Source organism: Pinus tabuliformis, chromosome 1_2 (assembly GCF_031772625.1).
Source record: "Pinus tabuliformis cultivar Carrire ecotype Pingquan chromosome 1_2, CPIR1, whole genome shotgun sequence".
Taxonomy (NCBI): domain Eukaryota; kingdom Viridiplantae; phylum Streptophyta; class Pinopsida; order Pinales; family Pinaceae; genus Pinus; species Pinus tabuliformis.
The window spans coordinates 536505144-536511640 of NC_142298.1; the positions used below are offsets into that span (position 1 = coordinate 536505144).

The window sequence follows — 6497 nt, forward strand, 5'->3', positions numbered from 1 at the left end:
GGAATTAATAACATATAGTCAAAAAGAGTAGAGTGAGAATATTAAATTCTAAGAGGTCACTAATGTAGTACACTAAGTTGAATGGCTTACTACTTTAATATTATTTTATTTTTATCTAACCAATAAAGATGGAAAAATAGTAAACAAATGATTTATTTATGGTGATTAATGTTGGGGATCGACTCCATGTTAGAGACTTTGGGGGCAGATAGGAGGAAGCAGTAGGGGACGTTGCAGCTGAAGATATGAGTCACAGGAAGTTCGAGCATCCCAAGCATGGTTCTCTAGTATTTCTCCCTCGCAATATGACGTGTAGACATAGAGGAAAAGTGAATTCATTCCCTAGGGATGATCCATCAAAGCCCTGCAAGCTGACAACCTTTCTGGGCTATAAGGTCGGCATGACCCACATCATCAGAGAGGTTGAGAAGCCCGGATCCAAGCTTCACAAGAAGGAAACATGTGAGGTTGTGATGGTAATCAAGACCCCGCCAATGGTGATCATGGGCATTTTCGCTTATATCAAGACACCCAGAGGGCTTCAGACACTTAATATAGTGTAGGCTTAGTACCTCAGTGAAGAGGTACAAATGTGGTTTTACAAGGTATGATCCATGAAACCTTGTTGTGAATTTTGCCAATGGCAGGATTTTACATGTTATTGTCGTCTTGAACATTTTTTTCACATTGCATTTGCGTTTGCCTAATGCTATGGAGCTGAATTTATGAATATAATTTAGATTTGGGTTATTTTAAGCTCTTACGTATCTTACCATGATGGAGATCAGGTTTTGGATGTACAAAATGTGAACTGGAATCATTTACATGTTCCAACTATTGGCATTGCTTTGATTTCCTTAAATTATCTTCGAAATGCCTGCAAAGGTTTCGGTTCAACCTCTACATCTTGAATTATTTTATAGACCTTGTTTTAGCCAAAACACACAAAAGTCCATATCAGACCCCTCTGTAATTCGTCAGTGGCTAGCGTGGACCTCCCAGGGCCATGGTGAGAACGTGGGGGCCTAATCAAGCATGGAGCTCATTTTGACACCTGGGTTTTGCTAGCATAAAATGAAAAAAATAATTCTCTGAATGTTTGTATGATAAATGATTTGTTAGATTGAGGGTGCATTATAGAAGAACTTGGATAGTAAAATTGTGCAATTATCTCCATATTTTTGGCCTGGTAAATGGTATTTATTAGAGGGCGTTGGATCGTTTCGGTACTGAGAATGGGTAGGAGAATGATTTTCTTTGAGATATAAATCTAAAAGCATTTAGATCCAAGTCGAGACCAGAAAATTCCATCCATGGATGACCTTTCGAGCCCAAAGAAGCATCCCTCATGGAGTAAAATTAGCATTATAGAGCTGAAAACACATGATACGATAGACGATCTGTGGATTTCGATAAGTGGGAAGGTTTATGATGTCACTAAATGGTTGGACAATCATCCTGGAGGGGATATTCCTTTGTTAAATCTTGCAGGCTAGGATGCGACGAATGCATTCATTGCCTATCATCCAGGCTCTACCTGGAAGTATTTGTATCAGTTCATGATTGGCCTTCATGAAGATTATGAAGTTTTTAAGATTTCCAAGGATTATCATAAGATTTTCGGGGATTTCAAGAAGGGTAGGTTGTTTAAGGGGGCTCAGTTAGTTTATTTCTTGATAGGTTTATGAATGATGATAATGCTGGTTTTGTGTGTAGTGGGTGTGGTGTTTTATGAAGGCTTTTGGCTTCATGTTGGATGTGGGGTTTTGTTGGAGGCAGTGTGGATTCAGAGTGGATTGATTGGGCACAATTCGCCTCACTGTGGGATTATAGGTCATAAGAAAAAGGATAGGATTATTCAGTTACTGGCTGGAAATTGCATGCCTGGGATTAGTATTGGGTAGTGGAAGAGAAATCATAATACTTATCATATTTCATGCAATAGATTGGATTTTGATCCCGATCTTCAGTATGTGCCCTTGTTTGCGGTGTCTGAGGGTATTTTGGTTCTTTGTATTCTTATTTCTATGAGAGGAAAATGAATTTTGATGGTGTGGCTAGGTTTTTCGTGAGTTACCAACATTGGACCTTTTATCCCGTCATGGCAGTTGTGAGGGTCGATTTCTTTAGGCAGTTGATTGCTTTACGTTTTTCTAAGAAGAGAATTCCAAACAAGGCTATGGAGCTCGCGTGCATTGTTTGGTTCTGAATTTAGTTTCCACTCTTGGTTTCTTGTTTTCCTACTTGGGCTGAGAGGACAATGTTTGTGTTGTCTAGCTTTACTGTGACTAGGATCCAACATGTTCAGTTCTGTTTAAATCATTTCTATGGCAGTGTGTATATTGGAAAACCTTGTAGTTATACATGGTTTTAGTCTCATACAAGTGGGACAGTTGACATCTTATGTTCTCCTTCGATGGAATCATTTCATGGAGGTTTGCAGCATTAGATTGAACATCAGCTATTCCCAAGGTTGCCCAGGCACAATCTATGTGTGCCAAACACTCCTTTCCCTATGCCAATGTGCCATTTCGGGAGGCTAATTTGTTGACCATTTAGATTCTTCGTACTGCAGCTCTGCAAGTTCAAGACATGTCCAAGCCTCTACCGAAGAACTTATTGTGGGAGGCGGTTAACACCCATGGTTAATAATGTTGTTATTATTTACTTTGTTATTCTAGGAGTTAGTTTGTTTTTCTACTTAAGTTTCTGAAAGCTTCTAACTACGGTGAGATTGCTTTTGCTTGTCAGGAGCACTATGAAGTTGTAAAAGAATCTGATCCCTTGAAAATGATATCTGTAGAATCTTTCAGTATTTTTGCATTCCTGAAGTTGTTATGATCTAAAAAAAGCGAAACATTTTATATGGATGTATGCATTGGTTATTTATTGCAAAACAAAATGGTCTCTATTACGATGTGTTACTGATTTGAGTGTTTGACCACGTGATCTATAATACCTTGTTCTACGATGTATGCTATTTGTTTTTAAGTAAAGTAAATATATTGTCCAGTTACATGGAAAAGATTAAAAATGATTGTGTAATAAGAATGGAATTATGTTACATCCCTTAGCTTTGCTGGCTCAAATCAAAGAAATCAATCTTTGTTTTTTTTGCAATAAATGAATTCTTCGATCGGGGGTGCATTATGATAAGATATATTATCACGCAATAAACTATACAATCAACTCCATGTTTTTACCAAATGAATGGTGCCTTTTTGGATTTAGCAATTTGAGAGTTTGGGTTGTTTTTCTAAAATATGATGGCTATTTTATATTTCCAAAGAAAATGGTGTGGCCATACCCCAACAACACTCCTTACAAAACAAAAGGGATTATTTCTAGACTAGATGAGATGGGGATGATACAAATACTGGTACTAGGCTAAGAAGAAGGCTTTCACTAAATACGCCAAGAAGTATGATTCCGAGGAGGGTAAGAAGGAGATCAAAGCGGAGCTCGAGAAAATGAAGAAGTATGGAACCATCATTAGGGTTCTTTCTCACACCCAGATTAAGAAGATGAAAGGATTGAAATAGAAGAAGGCACACCTGATGGAAATACAAGTTAATGGGGGAACAATTGCCCAGAAAGTAGAGTATGCGTATAACTTCTTTGAGAAACAAGTTCCTATTGATGCTCTTTTCCAAAAAGATGAAATGATTGATGTTATTGGTGTCACAAAGGGTAAGGGTTATGAAGGTGTGGTAACCAGGTGGGGTGTTACAAGACTTCCCCGAAAAACTCACAGGGGTTTCCATAAGGTAGCTTGTATTGGTGCTTGGAATCCATCTAGGGTTTCCTTTATTATTTCCAGGTCTGGTCAGAATGGTTACCATCATCGTAATGAGATGAATAAGAAGATCTACAATATTAGAAAGGTAAATTAGGAATCCCACAAGTCATTGACTGAATTCGATATGACTGAGAAGGATATAACAATGGATGGTTTCCCTCATTATGGTGTGGTAAAAGATGATTACATTATGATCAAAGGATTTTGTATGAGGACAATGAAGTGGGTGGTTACTTTGCAACAATCATTACGGAAAGAGATTTCTTGTACCACCTTGGAGGAAATCAAGTTGAAGTTCATTGACATATCCTATAAGTTTGGGCATGGGAGATTCTAGACAACCCAGGAAAAGGAAAATATTTTTGGTAAATTGAAGGCTTAGATAATTAATACTAGTTGTTGATGTTTCATCCATGCTTGCATATAGATTTTATGTAGGTGAGCTTAACTTCAAGGATTAATTTTGAATATTGATTTGCAATCCTCTATTATGTATTGGATTTTTCAGATAATTTTATTGAGCACTAATTTTTGGGAGGCATTTAAAAATATATATAGATAGATAGATAGTCTGGTCACACCATGTGAACATGACATTAATGAGTTTCTATGAAAGTCACTATGTTCACCTTCCCTTCGCAAAGTATTCAAGTCTAGATCACTGTACAGTTCTTTTTAGAAAGATAAAGGTGTGTGGAATTTATTGTCAAGCAAACATCATGATAAGCAAACATTGCAATGGACCGGAGAAGCATCACTAGTTCGTGGAATTAAAAATAACGATATACCAGATTTTTCACATTAAAATAAGTAAAATATAGTTCATATCCTTCATCTTCTTTTCATAATTTTTTGTTACTAAGTTCCTAATCCCCAAAATCAGAGCAGAGTATGGGAGTATGTACTCTGCTTCTTACCAATTCAATGTCTTGCACTATTTCTGAACTTTTCTTTCTGGTCATTGCAACTACCCTTCTCCTCCCCCTCCTTCGCATCCCAACATTATGTCTCAGTAGTGAGTGCTACGACTATCTTTGGGATACATGTGGGGATTTTGAATTCAACTATACTTTTGGGAAAGTTAATAGTGGTTGTGGTTATCCTCAGTTTCAGATACACTGTGATCAGAACATATATCCTCTGTTGAACATCAATGGAGATGACTAAATTATCTTGCAGCCTTCATTCTTTCACAATTCCATGAAGAATCATATCATCATAGTTATTAACTAAAATCTATCAAATAATTGTAGAAATTTCACCATATATCACCTGATAATGTAATGTAGCTAAAGCAAAATACTTGATCTACTTCTACAAACAAACTTGCAGAAGCTTAATCAATTTTGAGCAAGATCAAATAGAATACATATAACAGATGAAGAAGAAATCAATCACACATGAAACACAGAAGAATACTCTGGGGAAAGCCTTAGCTAAAAACCCCGATCTCTATATTATCATACAAGTGAAAATATCTCAGGATTACACAAAGCTTTAGCTCACAAGCTATCCAGATCTCAGTACAATCCCTCACTGCTGCTCATAGATAGAATAGACAACACATATGCTTTCTTTCAGTCCTCCAAGCTTCCTATTTCCTTGTGTTTTTTCTCCTGGGTCCTCAAGCTACCACCTGTGTGTAATTGCCTCACACACTGCTCACTAACCTCTAAAATAATTGTGCAATCCTCAAGGAAAGAATTCCTTTTGCATGCAAGAGATATCCTCATGGGAATATTCCTGCAACTGATAGTACAATGTCCTGTCCTTTGATCTCAACTGGGTCTTTGTCTGAACTGACATGCATGAATTATTTATGAGAGAATATTCAGTTATCTGAAGGACACTAGTTGCATGCATGCATGCATTGACTAACTGAACTCACAATTAGTTCCACAAACTGTTGGAACTAATATAGCTGGACTTAACTCAGTCAACTGAGGCAACTAATTACAACTCAAAGTAAAACTCATCCTAATCTCACCAATTAAGGGTTAACTTCCTTAATCAAAGGGATAATTGTTGCATGTCTTCACATAGACTTCATGTTTGATTTTCTCCAACTAATTAACTCAAGATGAATTAATTAATTATTTTACAAACAGCTGTTGAGATCAAATTCAAATTTTAATTCTCAATTTTAATTTAGGGACTAATTAAAATTGGAATGTATCCCAAAATGTTATCTATAGCAATGCTATTTTTAGCATTTCTATTTTTAGCATTTCTTGAGGCTATTTTCAACACTCCCTCTCAACAAGAAAGGGATTATTTGTCACCTCGATCTTGTCTCTGTGTAACTCAAATTTTCATTTTGACAATGCCTTTATCAAAATATCTACATCCTCCTCCTCAGTTAAAACATACTGCAACAACATGATCCTCTTCACCACACAGTCTCGAAGATGATGATACCGGATATCGATGTGCTTGGACCTATCATGAAATACTAGATTCTTATAGATTTTGATATAACTCTGATTATCGCAATAGATCACAATTGGATCCATCCTCTGATCAAACAATCCAATAAGAATTTTCCACATCCAAATGGCCTCACATGCTGCCTGGCTTGTAGCCATGTATTCAACCTCTGTTGAGATAAGTGCAACTCACCTCTATTTCCCACTGTACCAAGAAACTGCAACTGAGCCAAGGCTGACAATTCCTCCTGAAGTGTTCTTCCAATCTGATG

The 6497-nt window shown here is 36.9% G+C and overlaps 2 pseudogenes; both read left to right on the forward strand.

The window, feature by feature from the left end:
* The first annotated feature begins 245 nt into the window (after positions 1–245).
* Positions 246–4181, forward strand: LOC149206711 (large ribosomal subunit protein uL3-like; annotated as a pseudogene).
* LOC149206712 (acyl-lipid (9-3)-desaturase pseudogene) lies at positions 1314–2649 on the forward strand (annotated as a pseudogene).
* Positions 4182–6497: the final 2316 nt, after the last annotated feature.